The sequence below is a fragment of the Callithrix jacchus genome, chromosome 20, assembly GCF_049354715.1.
Source record: "Callithrix jacchus isolate 240 chromosome 20, calJac240_pri, whole genome shotgun sequence".
In the NCBI taxonomy this organism is placed as follows: domain Eukaryota; kingdom Metazoa; phylum Chordata; class Mammalia; order Primates; family Cebidae; genus Callithrix; species Callithrix jacchus.
Genome location: NC_133521.1, coordinates 22,796,417 through 22,823,491, shown reverse-complemented (window position 1 = coordinate 22,823,491; position 27,075 = coordinate 22,796,417).

Here is a 27,075-nt window from a genome sequence, read left to right as displayed (position 1 = left end):
CTACAGGGGGAAAAAAAAACCTGAGGCTAGAGCAGTGGCTCATGCCTGTAATCCCAGCAGTTTGGGAGGCCAAGGTGGGCAAATCATCTGATTCCAGGAGTTCGAGGCCAGCCTAGCCCAAACCTTCATCTCTACTAAAAATACAAAAAGTAGCTAGGCATGATGGGAGGGTGCCTGGCATCCCAGCTATTCGAGAGGCTGAGACAGGAGAATCGCTTGGACCAGGAGGCAGAGGTTGCAGTGAGCCGAAATCATGCTACTGCACTCCAGCCTGGGCAACAGAGTAAGACTCTGTCTCAAAAAACAAAACAAAACAACAACAGAACTGAATAGTGTTTCCTACAAAATGAACATTAATATTTTGCTAAATGACATTTCCATTGTCTGAGACATGTGGCTTTAATGGAAGTATTATATCAGAAAAATGTAGAGAGGAAAGCATAAGGTAACTCAAATTTCTTTCTGGCTGAAAAACTCTCGAGTCACTGAAGACAGTTTTGCCAAAAAAGGATTGGCAAGAAGCAGTGATATTTGCAAATTGTTCAGTGGAACTGCTTTTATTTAGTCAATTTCATCCTGGTGTCCAACGGGTTCTCTGCACAAGGATATGTTTCTTAGACAATGACAAGCTTTACACCAAATTATGAGCTATAGCTGAAAATACAGTCACAGAATGTCATTCCTGATTTGTTTTCGAAGCTGAAGCTACGTGGCTAGAAATATCAAAGGGGTGATCCATGGGAGTCTAAATGCTTGGTTTGAGGAGTGGGAAGACTTGAAATGACTGTGGAAATGGGCATCAAAGCAGAGAAGCATGGCCAGACGTAACACTGCTTGCTCCAGGAAAGGAAGGAGAGATGGTTCCCTAAGCCAGCTGGCGTCAGACCAGTGGACTCTCCACTAGTCCCCAGCAGCGTCATTCCCTCATACATAGATCCAACTTTGCAACCAAACTCTGCATCAGAGATTCAAGAGAGAATACCTCCCTGAGGGCTAAACTAAGCTCTTCAGAGTTTATGCTCAGCTTGTAGTGGAGAGCCATTCTTTGCTGGCTTGACACCAAGAAGATCCGAATGCTAAAAAGAATCAGTCAGGAAGGAACAGTGTTAGAGTAAGATTGGCTTTGGAGTCCAGTGAGACAGGTTTAGAATTTCAGATTTAGCTTGGAGCCATGGGGAAAGCATAACCTCCTTTAATTCTCAATTTGTTCATCTGTAAAATGGGGAGAATTTTTGCCTTATTAAGTTGCTCTGGGATGTGTTTAACATATGCATAAGGAGATAATAAATTCCAGCATTCTCCTACCTCTGGTTTGGAGAAACATTTTCTTCTTTTTTTTTTTGAGATGGAGTCTTTCTCTGTCGCCCAGGCTAGAGTGCAGTGATACATCTCAGCTCACTGCAACCTTTGCCTCCTGGGTTCAAGTAATTTTCTGCTTCAGCCTTCCAAGCGGCTAGGATTATAGGCACCTGCCAGCACGCCTGGGTAATTTTTGTATTTTTAGTAGAGACAGGGTTTCACCATGTTGGCCAGGCTGGTCTTGAACTACTGACCTTGTGATTCACCCACCTCAGCCTCCCAAAGTGCTGGGATTACAGGTGTGAGCCACCGTACCCAGCCGAAACACTTTCTTAATGATGGCTGTCACTGTAATGTAAAATCTGCCTACTCAGAGGGACCTAGAGGCTGCCTGAAGCTGGAACATACTTGGGGATCAAAGGACATCATACTGTTTAATCAGAATCATCAGATCATCATGTGGGTTACTTGGGGAACACAAAGAAGCAGAGCTTCAGCCTTTGTCTTACTGACCCATCTTCTAAAATGTTCTCAGGTTCTCCAGGACCTCACTGTCGGTAGAGGCTCACTGAAGAAAGCACCTTCATTTAATCAAGTCTCTTGGTTTTGTATTTGCCAAAACTTGGCTTGGCTCTAAGGTTGTGTTTGACTGAACATGTGACTGATATTGGATAACATTGCCTCAGGATGGTGACCTTCCTTTCGTGTGGGCTAGCACTAGATATGCATTCTTCAGTGTAGGCTGGAGAGGCAGTTCTGGTCAGTTAAGAGTTTGACATCAGATCCATATGGGCTTATGAAAGAGTTGACCTTGACCAAGCCATTCAGCCTCACTAAACCCTAGTTTGCTCATCTGTAGAGCAGAAATATTATTATATCACATATCTTTATTATAAATAATGTACACAAAATGTTTAACACACCCAATAAGCCCTCAGCACACCACTATTGCAAACATTTCAAGGCAAATATTCCAGTTTGAGAACTCACCAACATTGGTTGCTGTGTACTTAACTCCATAAACATACACACACACACAACACACACACACTGTTCTAAAATTGATTTCATATTTAAAAGTTTTATTGGGGAAATAAATATTATTATTATTTTGTGAAAATTTCAACTTTTATTTTAGATATAGGGGGAACATGTGCAGATTTGTTGCACTGGAATATTGCATGATGCTGAGGTTTGGAGTATGGATCCCATCACGCTGGTAGTGAGTATTGCAAATTTTATTTTGGATTAAAGGTGCAAAACAATGTTCTAGAAATTTGCATGTTTCAAAGAACTCCTTTAATCACAAAGCTGTTTTTTTCAGAGGAAAAAATGAAGGTGAAAAGAAGGAAAGTATCCTGTTATGTCGTAGAAAAAACTAGACTATATCCAGAAATACTCAGTCTTTTTGCTAAATGAAACAACTTTGCAAGGATTATGCTATTGCTCTGTGTCTAATGTGGGTGTGTTCCCATTAGTCTACTTTAAAACTGCTCCCAAAAGTACAATCCAATTAGTTAGTATAGTGTTGACTGAGCCATTTGTGTGTTGATTGGAATCTCACCATTTTATTGCATGAAGATGGAAAAAACGCCCCAGTTGGCCAAACTTGTGCTATTCTCATTAGATTTTTAGAAGAAAAGTCTCCCCTTAAGACCTTTATTATTGAGACAATGAGATATTGTCTGGGTTATAGTTAGGAGGTCACTAAAGGAACTGTCTGACATCTTGTTCTGCCTGGAAGATCTAGCCACACAATGAAAAACGGGTTCAGCTTCCTCCGTCTGTGTGACCTTCGTAGACATGGACACTTGTGCTTATTCCTGCTCTGCTCATTGCTGCTTTGTAAGAACCCTAAGAACATTGCCTAACCTTTTTGAGCATTATTATCCTCATTTGATAAAGCTTGAGGGAGTAATCCCTACCTGGAAGAGTTGCCATGATAGTGAAATAAGACAGGGTGTACAAAGAGCTTAAGAAAGTGCCTGGAGCATAAAGGGGTTCTGTAAATGACAGCCATGATTATTAGCATTATACATTCCTCAAGATGTGTTCAGTTCCTTCGTGATTCTTAAACACTTTTGGGAATAAATGACAGAGTAAAGTGAAATCATTTGGTAAAGTCTGCATCTAGGAAACCACTTAATGGCAGGCAAATTGGGCTACAGTTGGTGACTGTCTGAAACATGATTCATTTTCAAAACTTTGAACTATTTTGAGAAGTTAACTATATCACGCATTTTTAAACAGTTATAGTAACATAGCTTTTGCCAAAGAATGACATAATGTGACCTTCCTTGGGTAAAGGATGAGGACATAAAGATAATGAAGAAGAGAGGAATAGAAGAGCTTTATACCAAAGGGACAAACCAAAAATATGTTCAATTTTTTTAAAAGTTCAAATTCTTTTAAGAATTTGGTAACTTTCATAATTTTCAGGTTTTATAATTTTTTTCGACTTCATTTCTATTTCCCCAAGCATGTTAGTAATCATGTCTAAAAGAGCTAAACTTCTTACAGGCTGTGTAATATTAGACAAGTCTTTTAATCTTCTGATACCTCAGTTTTTTTACCCATAACTTGGAGATAAAATAACATTTACATATAGTGTTGTTAGTAATAGTCAATAAAATAATTCAGAAAAAGGACTTAGCAATCTATCTCGACTTTAAATAGCAATCTATCTATTAAAGTCATATTTGAAAAAAAATTAAGACCAATTAGTAATAGCTAATTTCCATCTTCCTCCAGACTTCCAGTTTTAAAAACAAACAAATGAAGAGTTCAATGAGCGTAACCAGGAAAATCAGAAAAAATAAAAAATGGCAGCAGATTAGACCATGAGAAACTGGGAAATGTGGGAAGTGGCAGCTTCAAAGTGGAAATGACTCAGAGCTAGTTCTCTGGAGCTGCAAGAAGGAAGCAGAGAGAATGAGGAAGCTTCCTTCAGATGAAGATGAGATCCTTAAGTGTGACCCTTGACAGTGCAGAAAGATAACACAAGACCCTAAATGTCCCCTCCCAGTGATACAGTTTTCTCTAATAAAGGCTCTGGCTCATTCTCTCCTCAGAATGAGTATTTTAAACAAACTCTTTATGAACTTCATTGTCTAAATGAAATATAACACATCTTTTAGAGAGGACATTCCCCCTGTAAAGGGTAAACATATGATGGATGCATTGTTTCCCGAGAGAGAACAACGTTCCGATGGACAGACTAAGGTAGAGAAGTGTCTTAGAAACACGCCCCAGATGGAACCGTAATGGCTCATGAATCTGTGCTTCCACAGCCTGCACCTGCATATCTACACACATGCCCATGCACATGCAGGAAGTGTTCATCTAAGACCGGACCTTTTAGAAGAAAGCTGAGATATATCCGTTAAAGATGTATCTAAGACCGGACCTTTTAGAAGAAAGCTGAGATGCTTCCAGGCAAGTAATCTTTACTCATAAAGTTAAGAACCTCCACAGATAAGAAATGTCCTCAGCCATCACAATCCAGCTACAACCAAGTTATAAGCTTTAAAAGCTTCTGCCTTACATTAATGCATCACAAAGGGCATTGATATCTTTCCTATCATGTTGTTGAAGATGTCAACATTTTAGGTAATATCCATGCTTTGCATGTCCCTTGCCACCTGACTATTCCTAGGATAAATCCTAGCATCCCCCATACAGATAATGGGCTTCACAGGTAAAGAGTAATTCATTTTGGTAGATCTTATAATGCTGAGATCAAGGCCACACAAACTGAATGTCTGAAAGTAGGAGAGAGAGAAGGATGAAAGGAGAGGACAATTAGGGGTGGTAGTAGCCTGAATGCCTTGATTGTAATAGTTGCAAATATACAACCAGACACATCTTCCCAAAAAACTCACTTCTACTAATACTTGCTACAAAGCCAAACCTGGGCCTGGCTGCTGACATTCAACTCTTCAAGGTAATCAGAAATCATCCTTTACTGGGACCATCTCAAAAGGTGACAAACTCTTTTTACCATGATAACAAATTATCAGATCGCTGAAAAATTAAAAACGAAACAAAATAACGGAATCCTAGAATCTGGTTGGAGTAGAACCAGCAGTATAATCCAAAGCTCTAAAATAAAGGAGCAGTGTTGTAATCCACTTCATGCATGTTCCAACACAGAGATATCACTAGGCATTTGGTGGTTGCCCTATAAATAGTAGATGATTGTTACAAAAATAAATCTAACTCAGCCTGGCCAACATGGTGAAACCCCATTTCTACTAACAATACAAAAAAATTAGCGAGGCGTGGTGATGGGCACCTGTAGTCCCAGCTACTCAGGAGACTGAGGCAGGAGAATCACTTGAACCTGAGAGGCGGAGGTTGCAGTGAGCCCAAGAACACACCATTGCACCATTCACTGTACAACAAGAGTGAACCTCTGTCTCAAAAGATAAATAAATAAAATAACTTTTAGATTGGTGGGAACTATTGTTATTAAATGTTTTACTTGTGAAAAAAATCAAAGTTTAAAGAGTTTAGTTATGTTCTCCATTGTTTCAGTAAGAATGCAACTAGCTGGTCTCCAAGTACAGTGTTATGTCTACAGCATTAGTCTGTCCCAATGTAAATGAATGAAAGGCATCAAACCTGTAACTGATGTTGCAAGAATCAGAGAGCAAGTCAAAAAAAATTAGTGTGGAATGGGAGAGCAATATGTCCTTGCTTACACTCCCAAGATCAAATATACTTTGCACCTTCATAAAATCTGACCTTGGTCCAGCTCTAATAAATGAGTGTGTGCATGTTGTTGAACCCAAAGCTCTTATCCATTCTGTAGCCTCTAATTTCCAGTGAGACCTTTGGCACAACCCTTTACCTCTTCCCACCTGTAAGACAGGAAGAATGGGGATCAACAATCTCTTCAATCTCTAACCCCTTCGGTCACTTTAAAAAGTTTTAAATTCTGCAGCAAAGCTCCATGTTTTGTGTTCTGAAATCACCATTGACTGAGCTGCTGCAGAGACAACCAGTCTTTACTCAGGACAAATATTTTGTCACAATGCACAGAAAAAGAGTAGGTAGTGATGTACTGTGAGTCTCTAAACTTTATCATAAAGCAACCATAAAGAAGGGGATATTTTGCAGATCTTGTCAGTGTAGTGTCTATGCCAGCAAGAACTTCTAAACAGAAGTGTGGTGAATTCAAGGCAAAAGATTTATGATGTTGATGGAGTGGGAGGTGGAAGAGATCCTTCTAGTATTCCAGAGTAAAGCCACAAGGACTATAATTGGCATCTGAAGTTTTTTGTTCCTTTTTCCCTCGAAGCTCTCAGCTCCGGCTTGAAGCTGTTGTTTTCCCCGAGAGAGAATGCAGCTGTCGCTGTATGTCTGGGGGGTAAGATATCCATCACCCGGAACGTATCACAAACTATTAATAATGCATCACTGCAAATCTACTTTGTCTCAATAAACACCCTGTCTCCAAGTACAGATAAAAGGTCCAACAAGCAGATGTTGAAATTTATTATCCCCACATTTCCCGTTTCTCTAAGGATGGTGCCCAGTATCTGAGTCCTCCTGTGGGTAGTGTGGGAACAGGAAACTAATATTTACTGAGTAACTTTTGTGTCAGTTGCTTATGTGAAATCATATAAGCAGCCCAGAGAAACACAGGTTTTATGCACCCCATCTTGCAGATGAGGAAACTGAGACTTAGAGAGAAGTGACTTGCCTAGCAATACTCAGTTTGCAAGTACCAGCAACACAATGAACCCTCCTCCAACAGTCTTGCAGTCTTATTCCAGAGATCTTTTTTTTAATCCTCTGTGGCAGATGACCATTAGATGGTTTGGGACTTTGCATTTCATCTTTCCTACTGTACCTACCATACCCTTCTCTACAGTAGATACTGAGACAAGCTTAGCCAAATTGAATTTTTAAAAAGTAGACACCAAAAAAAAAAAAAAAAGGCCTAAAGAGCTGCTATCCAGAAATAAATTTCTACACATGAAGGAGTAAGAACCTACAGGGCACAGAAGAATTTCCCTAAGAGCTGGTTGCTTCCTAAGACCACTTTGCCCTTGTTCTTCCTGATTCTTTGTCACATACATAGTGTCTGTGACTGTGCTGATAAAGAGTCAGCCCTTTTCTGATCCTTGGTTACACAATATAGCTGGTTGCACTCATACTTGGCTGTTTAGATCTATATACATCTTCCCTGCTTGGTCAGGGAGGGGTGTTTCTTATAGTCCCTTGACCTTGTGTGTTAGCCTTGTATAGGGGCTGTGGGAAAACAAACAGACCAACTCTGTTAACCCTCTATGCTCTGTGCTCCTGCCCTCCTCACCTACCACATTATTAACTCCTTTTCAGGATCAAACAGTGGAGCTGCTTAACATTAAGTGGGCCACAATCTCCTAATGGATGGGACACACTATGCTAAAAAGTAGTGAACATCTAGATATCAGAGCACTCTTCAGACCAGCCTGACTTATCCATGCAGCTGATCTGGGAAAAGGACCGTTTAGGCCCAACTGTTAGAGATTTAAAGAGGAGAGATGAGGAAGACAACCACAGCTCCAACACAGTCTCCTCAGTGCTGTACAGGAAGTTATGGAATAATGCCTGATCTGAGAATATAATTGATACTGTGTTTCTCCATAATTATGGTTTCAACGTGCCTGTAGCCCCTTTAGTCCACAAACCCACAGTGGAGGAGGGGATTGGGGCACCAAAATCCCACCCACATTTCCAGCTCCTGTCACTAACTGCATTTTTTGTGGAGGCTGGGAAACTGTCAACATTTGTACCATAGCTATGTAGAGTGTGCTGGTGATTAGTTTTCTCAAATCAGACTCTTTAGGTCACATTTTGATCTCTATTATACCAATGAGGAAACTGAGGCTTGCAAATAATTCAGAACTTACCCAAGCTGTACAGCTGGTCAAGGGCAAAACTGAGATTTTACAATGGCCTAGAGAAAAATGCATTTTTTGGCATTGAGCTTTAGCTTTGGCTGTTTAGGAGAAAGCAACATATATCCTTAGCCCTCAAGGAAATAAAAAATGGAAACTTAAATTCCCCAGGTACCCAGGTGCCCTTGAAGGAAATCACTCATCCATTTCCCTTTGAAACAGCTTCCAGAGATAGCCCAGATGTTGTGCAAGGGAGTTCTCGTAAAAACAGGCATTGCTCACTGGGGTCCGTTTCTGCAGCCACAGGAGGATGAAAAACCCCGAGTAGTCATAAGAAAAATGAACAATTTTACTGACAAATTAAGGGTTTGAGAGGCAGCGGGAGAAACTGGTCAGCTGCAACTTCAGAGAAAGCTGCACTGAACATTTCAAAGCCTTCACTTTAATTATGAAGGGAGAAGCTGAGTTCTGGGAAGTGGTCCCCGATGGGTGTGCACCCAGCATTAAATATGCCCTCTTGTACTCAGCTGGGTTTGAAGCTTTTTAAGGGGGACTGAATAGCAGGAGAGGGAGGGGTAGAAAAGAAAGAGAGAGGGAGAGGAGAGAGATGTTTGATCTGCAGAGAGAAGTCTTGTTCATGAAATTGTATAGCCTAAGAATGGGATCTTAGAGATTGCCAATTGCAAAGTGAAGACCATAGTTGGTGAGTAACTGGCCCAGGCTCTGCATCTTGGCAATAAAGGCTGGAATTCATTGAATAAATGAATAAGAAATTTTGATGAAACTTCTCAATATAAGTATAATATGTACTATAATGTCTGTAATCATCATACTCCATATTCCATTACCCATATTTTATAGTAAAACAAGACTGAAGAAAGTTTAAGCATGCTATTCCACATTTTATATTTATAAAATGGCAGAGCAATTGCTGTCTCTATGTCTTCTGAACTCTTCAGAAGCCTCTAAGATATATATGCCTCCAGGGAGTCCTCCTCATTACCTTGGGTCAGGGTTAAGTGCCAGCACCTCTGAGTTTCTAAGCCATCCTAGAACTTGCAACTTGTATTGTAATGGTCATTTACATTCCTCTATCCCTGACTAGACCTTGAGATCCCTAAGCCAGACACCTTGCTATTTTTGTTTGTGGTCTCACTCCAGCCCTGAACATAGTTCAGTTGATGCAAGAAAGTGAGATCTTGAACACTCTTGAAGATTCTTTTCTATCCTCCAGGACAGTAAGTCACTACTCAGATCTCCTTTCTCACACAGAGTCCAAGCTCTCAATCTTGATCTCCATCCTCTTTCTCTTCACCATCTTCTCTTTCTCATTCCTCATAAAACTCAGCTGTCAGCTCCATTCAATGGGAAAATTACTCAATACATGACATCACTCCAAGGCATAAGTAATAGGAGAGACTACCATTCATTTTTCATCCCAGTATGTCTGTAGTTTCAACAACAGAATGTCATCTATTGAGATGCAAATGATAACAGCAGTGATGACAATAGTAGCTGATATCCACTAAGAATTTCCTATGCACCCTCCTTTGCAAGGATTTCTTCATTTAATTCTCACAACAGTCATGAAACGCAGAAAGTATCCTCATTCCTGTGTTATCAATTAAGAAACTAAGGCTCATAGCTGCCAAATCCTCACCCAAGAACACACAGTCATAATTGGAATGTAGCTCTGTCTAATTTCAAAGGCAATCAAGTTTCTTACATTAGTAGCCTTTAAAAAAATACTAAATATGAGGAACAGCAGAAATGGTCATATATTGAGCATCTATTGTGCGCAGCCACTGTTATATACTCCATGTATGTTAAGCCGTTTACTGAGCTAATGCACCCAGTAATAAAGTTAGTACCTTTTTGTGGATTGATATAAATGAGACTTAGGGAGCTAAATTGATTTAGAGAGGTTACAAAAAGCAGTTGGACCAAATGACCTCTTGAGTTTCATTCCACAATTCACAGGCACTATTCCAAAGATATATGAGGCCACGTGACAAACCAGCAAGGAAAATATACAGGTCTTTAAGCATCATTTTATCTCATAGTGAAGGCAGGGACTCCTCTGTCTTTTCCTTAGGTTTGCTCCCATGGGGCTCCATGGTGTGACAAATTGGGCACATGGCATCTCCTGTAGGAAGGCCCTGCTCCCTGTGGCTGATGAGCCACGTCTTAACACAATCTCAGGCTTCAGGGTGGAATGGCAATTATTTAAAATTGGCTCAGGTCTGCATACTCCACTGGATTCTTTTTTATCCCACTTGAAGTCTTTCCCTTGGGACAGCTTAAACAGCTCTATCTTTTTAATGACAAACTGTCCATCGATAGGTCTGGAAATGAAATAAAGCTTTTGCTTAGCAACCAGTCTGCTTATTTATTTTTCAAGTTCATGAGTTTATATGCATGCTGCTCTTAATGGGCAGTGCATAAAAATGCCTATTTTTATTTTCTTTTCATTTACATTGTTGCCGATAATGGCTATTATCAAGCCATTAGAAGCAGAAAGTGCTGCTTTTGCCTTTTAAGATGGCTGCAATTGTGTATGTGCTCTCTATGCAGATTGGCCAATGTGTTAAACTTTCTGTTTTCAATCTTCATCTGATACAGATAGCTTTATGTCAGCTATATAATTTTCCAGCACCACACATGTGTAAATGCTGACATCATATATGTATATACACAGACACACAGACATGCGTGTGCACACACACACACACATCTCCTTTTTCAATTAAAATAAAATTCTATGTCAGAAATGTGAAATAAATGTTATTCCACATCAGATTCTGAGATATTGTTATTTAAATCTATGACACCATGGTCTGTTTTAAAAAAAAGAATGGATGAACTCAGTCCCCATATAGCCCATTGAAGCTTTCATAGTTAATTAAAGTCATTTTTAGGTTGTGGCTGAGAGGCACAGACATATGGATAAAAACTAAGGAATGTCATTCTTTATTCAGATGTTCTCAAATGTCTACTTAATGTATACTGGCAAAATCGTCAAATTCAGGAATTGACATTTTGTTAAAATGCATCAATTCTTGAGAGTGGTCCTTGTAGAGTGTCTGTGGGCAATAAGATTGTTTCATTAGGGAAGAAGAGCGGGTTCAGTTTGGTTTATTGTGGCATTTTAGGTGAGATGGGCAAAGTTTAGATAACAGCATTTGTTGAGTATCATGATAGTCTTGGTCTTTTAGTAAATATTATTTGACATTGTCATCCATGAGGAAGGTCATGCTTTAAACTTCTCATTACTTCTGCAGAGTATTATCTACATTTTATCGTTCATTGAGCTGGGACAGAGAGATTGTTGGCAGCTAGAAAAAGCTGGATTGACAAAGACACAGTAAAGGAAGGCCCAGATATTTGGTAGTTACAGAAACGGTAAGCCTGGTTCTGTGATTGATATCAAGGCCTGGAGTGACAGCATGTACTAAAGCAATGTTTCTCCACTGAGGGGGATTTTGTCCCCAGGGGACAATCTGTTATGCCTGGAGACGTTTTTGGTTGTCACATTAAAGGTTGGGGTTCTATTGGCATATAGTAGTAGAAGTGGAGATGCTGCAAAACATTCTAAATGTACAGGACTGCTTCTCACAATAAAGAAGTATGAGCCCTAAAATGTCAATACTGCAGAGGTGAAGGAAATCCCCATCTTCCATCTAGGACTCTAAGTGCTCTTCTGTATTTTACAGTCCCGGCCACTTTTACTTATCAGCATTCTAACCAAGATCTGGAAAACAAATATGACATTAGCACGTGTCTTGGGACGAAGTGTAAGATAGAGGAACTAAATGCCAACCCTGACTGTACTACCTTTAACTTGTGCATCTGGGAGGAGTGACCTACCCTCTTGGTAGGTCAGTTTCTTTATCTGCAAGTTTAAGAAAACACTAGTACACATCTCATAACGTTGTTATAAGAATTAGATAAGATAATGCATATAAAGAGTTCATGAGACACGGTACAGAGTAAATGTTTAAACACTTAGTTGTTATTTTTATTTTACCTGCTGTTATTTTTACTTTTTGCTATTTGCTATGTTCATTTTCTGGAGGGCACTCAGTTTTTAATATGATATTTTCCTTTTTGGATTAGCAAGTGTCATTTTTGGAGACCAGTTGTAGGTTCACAGCAAAATTGATCAAGTGTCTGGAGCTCCTATACTACTCTTGTCCCCACAAATGCACAACCTCCCCCACTATTGACATCCTGCACCACAATGGCACATTTTTTTTTCAATGGATGAACCTACATTAACACATTATTATCGCCCAAAGTCCATAGCACACTCTTGGTGGCTTTGAACAGATACAGTATAAAGTGACATGTATTATCATATAGTATTATATATAGTTGTATCATACAGAATAGCTTCATTACACTACAAATCCTCTCTGCTGTGTTCCAGCCAAATTTCACCTTGAACTGCAGCTCTCAAAATTGCATACTTAGATATCAATTAAACAAAATACATATGTATAAACGATTAGCTTCAGGGCCATCCGCAGATACTGAAATCCAAAGACGCCCATATTCCTTATATAAAATGATGTAGCACAGTTGGCTCTCTGTATCTGCAGATCTCAATCTGAGGTTGGTTGAATCACTACCTGTGAAACCTTATGCCATATTAACAACATCCCAAACATGGAAGCAACCAAGATATCCTTTGGTGGATGAATAGGTAAATAACCTGAGGTATATACCCAAACAGTGAAATGTTTGCACTAAAGAGAAATGAGCTTTCAAGCCATGATTAAACAGGGAGAAAACTTAAATGCATATTACTAAATGAAAGAAGCTAATCTGCAAAGCCTATATACCACATGATTCCAAGTACATGACATTCTATAAAAGGCAAAATTATGGTGATAGCAAAAAGTTTAGTGGTTGCCAAGGGTTAGCAGAAAGAGAAGGGTGTATTCATCCATTTTCACACTGCTGTAAAGAAATGCCTGAGACTGGGTAATTCACAATGAAAAAGAGGTTTAGTGGACTCAGAGTTCCATATGACTGGGGAAGCCTCACAATCATGGCAGAAGGTGAAGGAGGAACAAAGGCACATGTTACATGGGGGCAGGCAAGAGAGCGTGTGCAGGGAAACTGTACTTTATAAAACCATCAGATCTCCTGCGACATATTTACTATCACAAGAACAGCACAGGAAAAACTTGCCCCCCATTGTTTAATTATCTCCCACTCATGACAGGTGGGAATGTCATGTACTTGGAATCATGTGGTATATAGGCTTTGCAGAATTGTATACAATTTTGAGGGGCACTAATATAAATGGCAACATGTTTTAATTTCAATTTTCACTTGTTTGTTTCAGTAGTATGGGAAAGCAATTGAATTTCTATATTAACTTTGTATTCTGTAAATTGTCCATAACTGTTTATTGGTTCCAAAAGGTTTTCTGCTGATTCTTTTGGTTTTTCTATTTAGACAAATGTCATCTGTGAACAAAGGCAGTTTTATTTCTTCCTTCCTCATATTAATACCTTTTTTCTTTTTCTTTTCTTATACGTTTGCTAGGACTTCCTGTACAAGGTTGAAAAGCAGTGGTAAGAAAAAACATCCTTGTCTTGTTCCTGATTTTAGCAGGAAAGCTTGAAGTTTCTTAACGTTAAGTGTAATGTTAGTGTAATGTTTTACTAATGTTCTTTATTAAGTTTTAAAAGTTCCCATCTATCCTTATGTAGCATATATACATATAATATATATTTTTATATATTGTTATGTATCTTATATTATATGTAGATATTATCATGACTGGGTGTTGAATTCTGTCAAATGCTTTTTCTGCATCTATTGATATGATCATGTGGTTTTTCTTCTTTAGCTTGTTTATATCACAGATTACATTTATTAATTTTCATATGTGAAACCAACTTTGCGGATCTGGAATAAATCCCTTGGTTATGTTATATAATTCTCTTTTTATAAACCATTGTTGGGTTTTATTTGTTACTATTTTAATTAGAATTTTTTATCTATGTTGATGGTAAATATTGTTCTGTAGTTTTCTTTTCTTGTAATGCCTGGTTTTGGCATTAGGGTAATGCTATCCCCATTAAATGAGTTAAGAAGTATTCTCTCTGTTTTAAACTTCTGGAAGAGACTGTAGAGAATTTGTATAGTTTCTTCTTTAAATCTTTGGCAGAATTCACCAGTGAACCCATCTATAACTGGTGCTTTCTGTTTTGGAAGCTTAGTAATTATTGATCTAATTTCTTTAGTAGATATAAGCCTATTTATACATTCATTCTTTTACATGAGTTTTGACAGTTTGCATATTTTAAGAAATCAGTCCATTTCATCTAGGTTATAAAATCTGTGAGCATAAAGTTGTTTACAATATTATTTTATTATCATTTTAAATTCCATGGGCTTTATAGCATGTCTCTTCTCTATTTTCTAATACTAGTAATTTTTGTCTTGTCCCTTTTATTCTTAGCCTCATTAGAGGCTTTCCAATTTTATCATACATTTTTTTAAAAGGTGCTTTTCAGTCTTGCTGATTTACTCTATTAATTTCCCATTTTCAATTAAATTAATTTCTCCTCTAATTCTTATTCTTTCTTTTCTTCTGTTTACTTTGGATTTAATTTGCTCTTCTTTTAGTTTTTTAAGTTGGATGCTTAGATTATTGATTTAGATCTTTCTTATTTTCTAATATATACATTGAGCACTATAAATTTCACTCTAAACACTATTTTTGCCGAATCTATAAATTTTGATACATTGTATTTTCACTTTTATTTAATTCATAATCTTCTAACATTTCTCTTGATATTTTTTTTCTTTGACTCATTTGTTATCTAGAAGTGTGTTGTTTAATCTTCAAGTATCTTGGTATTTTCCAACTATTTTTTTATTATTGATTTCTAGTTTAATTCCACTGTGGCCTGAGAGCAGCTATTGCATGGTATCTATTCTTTTAAATTTATTAAGCCATGTTTTATGGGACAAAATTCAGTCTATGTTGGTGAATGCTTCATATAAGTGTGAAAAGAATGTGTAACATGCTGTTGTTAGATAAAGTAATCTATAGATGTCAATTATAGTTAGTTGATTGATACTGCTGTTGAAAATACTTAACTGATTTTCTGTCAGCTGAATCTGTCCATTTCCAATAGAAGAGTGTTAATGTCTCCTGCTATAATAGTGGATTCATCTATTTCTCCTTGCGTTCTATCACTTTTTGCCTCACATACTTTGATATTGGTGGTTAAGCACATACACAATAAGGATTATTGTATCTTCTTGGAGAATCGACTTCTTTATCATAGTGTAATGCTATTTGTTATCCCTGATAACTTTTTGCTCTGAAGTTTTCTCTGTCTGAAATAGACATAGCTACTTCCATTTTCTTTAGTTTACTGTTATTAATAGCAGGGTATATCTTTCCTCCATTACTTTTAACCTATATGTCCTTTATATTTAAAGTAGATTTTTTAGACAATATAAGTTGGGTTTTTATTTTTTAACCACTCTGGCAATATCTATTTCGTAACTGATGCATTTAAAGTATTGATGTTTAATGTGATTACTGATGTAGTTGGATTAATATCTACCATATCTGTTACTGTTTTATATTTGTTGCCCTGTTTTTTGTTTTGTTTTTGCTTTTGTCTTCCATACTAACTTCTATTTATGGTTTCAACTGGGCATTTTGTTATTCAATTTTTCACCTTTTTTTTTTTTTTTTGAGACAGAGTTTTGCTCTTTTTGCCTAAGCTGGAGTGCAATGACACAATCTTGGCTCACTGCAACCGACGCCTCCTGGGTTCAAGCAATTCTCCTGCCTCAGCCTCCTAGCTGGGACGACAGGCACCCACCACCACACCTGGCTAATTTTTTATTTTTAGTAGAGCCAGGGTTTTGCCATGTTGCCCAGGCTGGTCTCAAACTCCTGACCTCAGGTGATCCACCCACCTTGGCCTCCAAAACTTTTAAAAGTGATTTCCCTAGAGTTTAAAATACACACTTAGAACTAATTCAAGTTTATTTTCAAATAACACTATACTATTCACAGATCATGCAAGTACCTTATAATTACATATAAAATGCCCCTGATGTTTCCCTTGTGTTCCTTGTAACATCACTGCCACCCATTTTACTTACATGTAAGTGTAACTATATCTTAACATATATTTAATACATATTTGAATACATTGTTGTGATTATTTTGAAAAACTGTTATCTGTCAGATCAGTTAAGAATAAGTACGTGTTTTTTTCCCTTGAAATGTATTTATTTATTTATTTTCAATTTTTAAACATTTATTTGAGGTTCAAGGATACATGTGCAGGTTTGTTATACAGATAAACTCATGTCATGGGAGTTTGTTGTACAGATTATTTTGTTACCCAGATACCAAGCCTAGTACCCAATAGTTATTTCTTCTGATTCTCTCCCTTTTCACACCACCTACCCTCAAGTAGGCCCATATGTCTGTTGTTCTCCTCTTTGTTTCCATGTGTTCTCATCATTTAGCTCCCACTTACAAATGAGAATATGAGGATAATGGCTTCCAGCTCTATGCATGTTCCAAGAGATATTATCTCATTATTTTTTACATCTGCATAGTATTCCATGGTGTGTATGTACCATGTTCTTTACTCAATTTGTCACCAATGGGCATTTAGGTTGATTCCATGTCTTTACTATAGTGAATAGTGCTGCAATGACCATTCACCTGCATGTGTCTTTATGGTAGAATGATTTATATTTGTTTGGGTATAAGCACAGAAATGGGGTTGCTGGGTCAAATGTTAGGTCTGCCTTTATCTCTTTGACAAATCACCACACTGCTTTCCACAATCACTGAACTAATTTACACTCCCACCAACTGTGTGCAAGCATTCCCTTTTCTCTGCAACCTTGCTGGCATCTGTTATTTTTTGGCTTTTTAATCATAGTCATTCTGACTGGCGTGAGATGATACCTCGCTGTGGTTTTGATTTGCATTTCTCTCATGATCAGGGATATTGTGTTTTTTTTTTATATGCTTGTTGGCCGGATTTCTTTTTTTAAGTCTGCTCATCTGCTCATGTCCTTTGCCCATTTTTTAAGGGGGTTGCTTGTTTTTATCTTGTGAATTTAAGTTCTTTATAGATGCCGTATATTAGATCATTGTCAGGTGCATAGTTTGCAAATATTTTCTCTCATGGCATAAGAATAGTTTTTATTTTACCTTCACTTAATTTGCCATTATTATCTGATGTGCTTCTTTATGTAAATCTGAGTTTCTGACCTATAGCGTTTTTCTTATCTCTGAAAAACTCTTAATATTTCCTGCAAGGCATGACTATTGGCAACAAATGTCCTCCATTCTTGTTTATATGAGAAAGTCTTTATTGGTTCTTCATTTTGAAGAATAATTTCATTGGGAGGAGAATTCTTGCTTGCTTTTTATTTCCTCTTAATGTTTCAAGTATTTCACTCTATTTTTGTTTGCAGAATTTCTAAGTAGAAATTTAAAAGAATTCTTCTCTATAGAGAAATTTTATTTTTCTCAATTTTTTCAAGATTTTTTTTATCTTTCATATTCTGATGTTTGATTATGATGTACCCAAGTGTTGTTTTTGTGATATTTATCCTGATTAATGTTCTCTGAGCTTTTATCTGTGGTTTGATTTTTGATATTCATTTGAGAAAATTCTTAGTCATCATTGGTTCAAATATTGCTTTTGTTCCTTTCTCTTTCTCTTCTCCTTTCGGCGTTCTTATTATGCGTGTGTTACTCTTTCAGAGTTGTCCAGCACATTTTAGAATATTGTTCCATTGTTTTCAGAACTTTTACCTTTTTAGTTTGAAAATTTCTGTCGTTATCTCCTCAATCTCAGATTCTTTCCTCAGCCATGGCCAGTCTACTGATGAGCCCTCCAGAGTCATTCTCTCTCTCTCTCTCTCTCTCTCTCTGTGTGGGTGTTATGTCTAACACATCTTTTAATTTTTCTTTTAGAGTTTCCATCTCTATGTTCATCTTCTTACATGGGATCTACCTTTACACTAGAGCCCTAAGAGAATTATTTTAAATTTCTGATCTGATAATTCTGACCTCCCTGCCATATCTGACTCTGCTCCTACGTTTGCTCTGTCTCTTCAAACTGTTTTTTGCCTTTTAATATGCTTTAATTTTTTTTTTTGTGGATAGCTGTATTTAATGTACTAGGTAAAAGAAACTGCTATAATTAGGTCTTTTTAATGTTGTGGCATAATATGGAGAAAGAGACAATATTTCATAGTCTTATTAATAGGTCTCAGCTTTTTAGCAAGCCTAGACCTCTGAGCCGTGAACTTTACAGATGTTTTGTAGTGTTTTTCTCTCCCGGGGACAGGATGACTAGAGTGAACTGGAGTTTGGTATTTTCCTCCCCCCAGGGAAGTTAGGATCTGATAAAACTCCAGCAGATTAGTCTCTGGTTAAACAGTTTTTTTCTGAGAGCAGACCTTGTTAAGCAGAACTGAATGAATGTTCTGGCACATTTTAAGATGGCTTCCTTACATTTCTGACAGCATGAAGGAATTTTTTTTTTCCTATCCACTGTGAGGACTTGGTAGAGCTCTTGGAAGTAAAACTGAAAAAAGTGTGAAGACTTTTCTATGACTTTGTAACCTTGGAACTTTTCTATGACTTGGTAACCTTGGAGTTTCTGACCTTTGGACTTGGGCACACTGAACCTTACTCAATTCATCAATTACACTGTAGATTTTCCTACACTGGCACTAGCAACTCCAGAGATTTCTACTCATAAGTTCCTGCTCCTGTAAGTTGTGATTTTCTGTATCCACCTGTGTCTTCAATTTTGGGGGCAGTAGTTCACCCTATGATCTCATTTCTTTTGCGGTATAAGAGGAGTTGTTGATTTTTTTAGTTTGTTCAGCTTTTTACCTGTTGTGAGGACAGAGCAGAAACTTCTCAGCTGCTTGCATGCCATACTAAAAATAAGCTATCTTTTCTTTTTTGAGAAAGCTTTTATCTCAAGGTTAGGTAGACTTACTTTCACTCACATTTGATTATAGACTGCAGCAAAATCAGAATGAAGGGGAGAGGGCAGATTTGCAGAATGGAGCTGTGGGCTATTTTTAAACAACATGCTCTTCTATGAACAGCTCCACAACCTCTTTCAGTATGATATCCTCTGTTTTACTTACATCTCTAGAATCTCTTGAAAGTTCTGGTTCCTTCTATACAGAAGAGCAGCATCTCCACAGCTAGGACTCATGGAGCATGTGGGATCAAGCTTTGCCTTTCTCGCAGACCTGTTCTTACTCATCTACAGAGAGCATCAGGCAGGCCAGGGAAAAGGCTTGGTTGTCTTGAAATCACTGTCATCCAGCATGGAAAAGACTGGAGCAGAGAGGAAAGAAGTGAGAATGGAGGAAGGAAGACAAAAAGCATGAAATAGGTATTACTAAACTTAGCTGGTTCCAGAAAATTGCCTAAGGCCACACTGCAAATCTGTGAGAAAGGCAACATTCAAACTCCAGAACTCTTTCTCTCAAGCACCCTGCTTTTCTTCCTCTGAGTAAAAGGAATCCCTTAACCAGAGAAGCTATAAACAGGGTCCTGAACCCAAGTAATTACAAAAAAGGCAGAGAGAGGCAATCTTGTTATTGATAAGACATTGTACAGAATGAAATGGAACGTGCTCTTTACTACTTTCCACAGAAAACAAGGAAATAAGAAATCTCCATCAAATTCATCCCCATAGAAAATAAACTTTCTGCTGAAAGACAAGAGAAATTTCTGTGTTGGATGTCAAGCCCTTCTGAGAGCTTTCTGCCTTCTGCCCATAATAGGCTGGCAACACCCCTGAGTAGGCATGGTCCATAGCCACCTTTGCCATTTGTGAGATGTCACTCTGTCTTTTGGGGCCTCATGAATCACTAAACAATTTCTTAGGCAAATTGTCATTCTAATGAGGGTACATCAGTCCTACAAAAAATAAGTGATTATAGAACCCTGAGGCTGGGTGCGGTGGCCCATGCCTGTAATTCTAGCACTTTGGGAGGCTGAGATGGGCAGATCGCAAGGTCAGGAGTTTGAGACCAGCCTGACCAACACAGGGCAACCCGTCTCTACTAAACATAGAAAAATTAGCCGGATGTGATCACAGCTACTCAGGAGGCTGAAGCAGGAGAATCTCTTGAACCTGGTAGGCGAAGGTTGCAGTGAGCTGAGATCGAACCACTACACTCCAGGCTGGGAGACAAAGCAAGTCTCTGTCTCAAAAAAAAAAAAAAATATATATATATATATGTGTGTGTGTGTGTGTATATACATTTATATATAGGTATATATATGTGTATATATATGTATATATATTATGGTATATATATATGTACACATAATATATATTAATAATTATATTATATATAATTATATATAGTTATATGTAATATATTACGTATATTAATTATATATATGATATAGTATATAATTAATATATATTACATATTTATATATAATATATAACATATTTATATATAATTATATATAAGTATACTTATTTTATATAATATATATAATATATAAGTATATATATATTAATATATATAATATATAAGTATATATATATTAATATATATAATATATAGGTATATTAATATATATTAAATATATTAATATAATATATGTATATATATTTATAAATGTGTGTATATATACATTTATATATAATTGTATAATATATACATTGTATAATAATAATTGTATAATATATACTAATAATTGTATAAATATATATATACACAATAAATAAATAAACCTGAAGGATGATTGAAGGTAATAGATTATGTCCGTAGAAGTGGTACACTTCTTCATCATCACTATCTCATCAGCACCAAGATAATTGCAATCATTATTCTTGTACTCTTCATCACAATCAACATCACTACCAACATCACTACTACCACCATTATCATCATCACCACCATCACCATTTTCATCACCACCACTACTACCACTATTATCACCATCACTAACATCATAATCACCACCACCACCACCATCATCATCACCACCATTCCCACCACCATCATCACCACCAGTACTACCATTATCAGCATCACCAACATCATTACAATCACCACTACCATCACCATCATCACCACCCCTACACCATCATCATCACCAATACTACCACTGTCATTATTACTATACATTGGGGTCTCGTTTTGTATTAAATATTTCATTTAGTTCCTATTGCATTAGGCAGTTGTTATTAAATAATGTTCCTTTCTTCATTGTTGAGAAAATTCGGGCTCAACTCGGTGAAATAGCTTATGCAGGATATACTTTGCAGGGCATTCTTCAGTACACAAGCCTTGTTGATAACTTGCCCATTCTTTTAGGTCTGATGCACACGTTCTGTTTTTCACTAATCTCCCTAAATCCTCACTATTGGTGCCTCTTTTGTGACAACTTATTCTAAATTGCAGTATGCCTGTTGGTATAAGTTAATTTGACATCACATCTAACCAAGAAATTAGATGGTAGTAGAGACTCTTATTTTTCAGCACATAGTCAGCACTTAATATATTAAATAGTTGCAGTATCCGTGGCCTTGGGATAAGTTTTATGAGATTGTCTATCTTTTTCTGGATCCAAATTAAAGCAGTAAAATATACATTTATCTATCTAATAAGGTTGTAATTGAAATATTCCCAGTTTGAAAAACACAAGATAAGGAGAATAAAAAATGTGTTTAACTCCAAGGCTGACCAAATTAGATGTTTTCTGGAAAACAACAACTTAGCAGTAGAGGTGGAACTTTTGACTTAGCCTTCATAGGAGCCTTGGGCATAGGGCCAGATTACTCTGGTCTACCCCTCACAAGGAGCTATCAGTCCCTTGCAAGGACAGAGCTCTCACAAGATTATGGCTAATTCACTTGTTTACTGGGCAGTCAGTGAGCTCTTCAACAGCAGAGACTTTAACTCATTTACATCTCTGATTCCCTATCCAAGCACAAAGACTAGCATACGATGAGTATTTCGTACAAATTTTTGAGTTAATGAATGAATTCGTTTTCTTTGTTTGTCAATTTTACAAACTGTAACATTTGAGGAGGTGCACTAAGTGGGTCCTCAGGGAATGTTAGTTCTCACATGGTAAAAGGTTATGGGAATAATAGGAGGTCTGGTTTAGTGTAGTGATGATGGCTGAGGTGGGCTTTTTTTCCTTTGCAGTTGCAGAGAAGATAAAAAAGGCTTAATAAGGCAGACAGAGTCATTAATTTGGCATTATCTCTGCAAGTGAAATGCATGACTACTGCTAGTGAAATGCATAGACTGCCGGTTAGGAAAAAGCCCAGAGGATGTTCCACTCTTCTTTTCCCTTTTCTAAATTTCTGAGGTTAGAGATCAAGGTTAATGGTCCAAATCACCACTTCAATACCCACCCACCCGTCCCTTTTTCCCCATTGCATTCCTGCAGTAGAGAAAGAAGAGGAGGAAAACTTCCATGGGCATTAGCTCTGAGTGTGAGAGCAGTCAAGACAAAGCAGGGGAAGATTGGAGATGAAGATACCCTTCCCCTGTATTCAAGGCACAGAGAAGGTAGAGAATTAGGTCACTACAGGGCTCCAGAGAGTAACTACTTCAACAGGAAACTCAGGCTACTGAAAGATGTGAGCCTCACAAGATCAGGTCATCACCAGATTCATGGAGGAAAGGCTCAGCCACAAACAGTGGGATATTAGGTTGGTGAAAAAGATCTTGCAGCATCCAAAAGACCACAGATCTGAACAAACATAGATTAGAAAATACCATCACACCTTCTCTCCACACTGGGTGCCTTTGAAGGACACTTCAAAGGGAGAATTGTGTTGAACAAAATTACGGCAGCATGCTTTAGGGGAAATTTTTCAAGACTTAATGGCCCAAACCAGAGGATGGAACTTTCTCTTTTTTATGTAGAGAAGCCAAGATAGATGGCCCAGGAGTTTATAGACTATTCAGATACGTTTTATTATCTCTTCTCTGACTACTTAATCAGTTCATAACTGGACTTCCAGCTTCCATTCTCATCTTCTTCCAACTTATTCTCTTCTCATTCAACAGAAAGGCTTTAGAAATTCAAGATTGACTATATTGTTTTTCAGCTAAAACACCTCAGTGTTTTGTAGTGGTTTTAGAGTAAGTTAGAAAATACTAGTAGTCTTAGCAGAGTCCTGCGAGACCTGACCACTGCCCTGGTCTACGTGCTTTCATGCAGCTCTTTGTCTGTGTGTCCCAGTGACATCAGCCTCCCTTTTAACTGCTCACAAATTCTTTGGAAACCTATCCCTTTATCTACCTACTCTGGACATATATGCCATCTCTCCATCAGCTCTCAAATCTGCCTTCATATCCCCAGGAACCCTTCCTCTGAGGAACCAGCCTAAGTCAAGTCTCTTTATCATATATTCTCAAAGCACTGTGAACTTTTTCTTCATATAATTGGAACTCAGATTAGTAAATATAATATTGTGTGTATACACCTATATATATAAATATAATATTTTGTATTATATTTAGGTATATGTATAGGTATATTTTGTATTATATATAGGTATATATATATAGATGTATATATATGCACACACACACGTATATGGGGACATAAAGTAAATATATATAGATTGCATATACACATATATGAGAGGAAAACCCAAGCCTATCTATAGTTTGGGTTCTCCTTGGGTATATCAAATTGCTTGCAACGCGTTAAGTACAGGATGAATATTTTTTGAATGAAAGTTGTGGAATGTTCTCTTAAAACAAAAATTTAAAAATACCAGGCATGGTAGCTCATGCCTATAATCCCAGTAGTTTGGGAGGCCAAGGCAAGAGGCTCCCTTGAGGCCGGGAGTTTGAGACAAGCATAGACAACATAGCAAGACCCATATCTTTACATTTTTTAAAAAATTAGCTGGGCGGAGTGGTTTCTGTAATCCCAGCTGCTTCGGAGGCAGAGGCAGGAGGATCCCTTGAGCCCAGGAGTTCAAGGCTGCAGTGAACTATAATCTTGCCACTGTACTCTAGCCTAGGTGAGTGCAGTGGCAAGAGTGAGACTGTCTCTAAAAACAAAACCAAACAAAATAGGAATTAGGGTAAACAGTGAGGCTAATTCAATAACTAGCATGTTAATGGCCCAAGTTAGCCAACTAAGACAAAATTTTGACTTATATTTCTGTGTGTGTGTATGTGTGTGTGTGTGTGTTTTACTGTGCATGTGTATACACACATACACCCTTCTGATTCTGTCTTGGTAGTCAAGTATAATATATCCAAAGCCACTATGAAAATGGTATTAATCCCAATTTAAATAAATGGAAAAGAGCTCTATATTTGAAATCAAGAATCAGGGATTTAGATTCTGGCTCCAAAGTAATTACTTGCATTACCTAAGTTTATTATCTCAACTCTCTGAATTCCCTTTTTTCACGTATAATTAATGATATATTTATTCATTCAATAACATTAGGAAGTCCTACTGTGTGCAAAGCTGGCCAAGATATTTAGTGAACACAGAAAGCAAGAACTCCATCTCAGCACTTAGGAATCTTCCAGTTTAACAGGAGACAGGTGTATAAATAAATCTTTACAGTAACAAGGTAAATGCATTTTCAAGACTTAGGCAAAGATTACAGGAGCAAGGGAAGGAAAGACGTTCAGGAGGCTGTTTAGAGGTGTCAGGGATAGCTCTCCTGAGAAGACAATTCTGAAAATTAAGTTAAAGAATGAACTCACCTACCACATAAAGAACAATAATGGGCACCAGCCCTGGGGCTAGAAAGTACTTAGTGGAAATCCTATTCCACCACTCACGCACTGAAAGCCGGATTTCTACCTAACCCCTCTAGGACCATTTTCCTTATCCACAAAATGGAAGTAATAACCTCATCCTTACCATTTTGGGATGGAATTAGTGATATATGCAAAATGCTTCTTACCAGAAGATCCAACTCACAGTAGGCACTCAGAAATTGGTAGCTGGAAGTAGTACTCTTCCAATGTTTTTTACCATTTCTCCTCCTCTCCTCTCCTCTCCACCATTTCTCCTCCTCCCCTCCCTTCCTCTCCTCTCTTTTTTTGACAGAGTTTTGCTCTTGTTGCCTAGGCTGGAGTGCAGTGGTGCAATCTTGGCTCACTGCAACCTCCACCTCCCATTTCAAGCAATTCTCTTGCCTTAGCCTCCCGAGTTGCTGGGATTATAGGCACCCACCAGCACATGCAGCTAATTTTTGTATTTTTAGTAGAGACAGCGTTCGACACTCCTGACCTCAAACTCCTGACCTCAAGTGATCCCCCTGCTTTGGCCTCCCAAAGTACTGGGATTATAGGCATCAGCCACAGAGCCAGGCCTGTTTCTTACTATTTCTAAGTGATTTCATGAGGTGTGGATTTTGGCTGGCAGATGCTCCTATAATAAAAACTTCAACAATCTGTCTATTTTCACTCATTGTTCAAGACTCATTTCAGACATCTGCCCCTTTAAAGGTGCCTTCTCTCATCTCTCACGTCAGATTAGGCCCTTTCAATTCAGTAATGTTTCCGTGACATTTGCAACCATCACATCAAATTAAAAGGACTCATAAGATAGGCTACCTTCATCTCTCATGTCTCCAAAGCTGGCCCTCCAGTGCAAGGTCTTTCCCTGCTACTGGACAAATACAGCAAATACCTGAACCCTATGTTCAGTCTCAGCTCTTGCAAATAGTTCTGAGGTCAATTTACGAGAAGCAATCTCTCTTTAGCAAGTATAATATCCAATCCCATGGAAAAGTCAAACTCCAGTTGTCTTTATAGTTTGAGATTTCACTCCCTCCCCATTTGTGCCCCATTGCAGACATGAAAACCGCAGTTTCAGGAGGAAAGCCTGTGTGTGGACAGCTTCTTCTCTTCCTTCTCTCCCAGTGCTTTGACACCTTTTTATTTAATTTACTGAGATTCTGAGTCTCATCAGCATGGGATTATGAAGGAAAGTTGTTATATGACTGGTAGTCATGCAGCAGTGTCACACAGGTGATGTGTTATTGAGAACTGACTTTCTCCAAAGCATTTGTTTGGTTCTTAAAAGACCCCCCCACCTAGCCTCCTCTTACCCACTGTTCTTTTGACAGGAAGAAGTTATCTCTGTTTTCAATGGACAATGACTTGTTCTTCAGTCACCAGATATGTAGATTTTCTGCTGGGACCTGATCAGCTACCTCTCAAGGTAGCCCTGTTTGGAAGTAATCCAATAAGATGTCAAGCCAGATCTCCTTTCCTCTTCTTGCGTGTGTGTGGCGGGGGGTGGTGGTGCAGGGGAATAGTATAGCTCTTCTAAATAATGGTAAGCACTCATGCACCATTTGTAGGGTCAATTTTAGGAGTGTAGACCACCCAACATGCCGTTCTCACCTTGGCTCCACTATGAAAGCTTCTAGCAAGCATTTTTCTTGTTGTTATGTTTGTTGTTGAGGCAGGTATCCTATGCCACCAAAATTTCAAGAGAGATACATGACATACTTGGCAGAGTAGTACTGCCAAGGCCACCTGTGAAAGTTTGAAAGAAGGAATTGCCCTCCTCCTCTCTCCATTGTGAAGCGTTGGGGACACTCATTCTACTAATAGCTCCCTAAAATCTGCCCCCTTTAATTTCTCATGGTTTTCCATGTGATGAGGTCATTTATTAACTAACATCTTAGTTTTCCAACTCTAGAATGTCTCTTGTCTTGATCAAGGCGTGCCCTTTTAGCATTCCACTTTACCATTATTATTTGTTATTATGAATTGCTCCACAGCCATAGGGATCTATTAGAAAGAACTATGGCATATGAATTTGCATTTGGTAAACTGTTTCCCTATATATCGCACTGGAGAATAC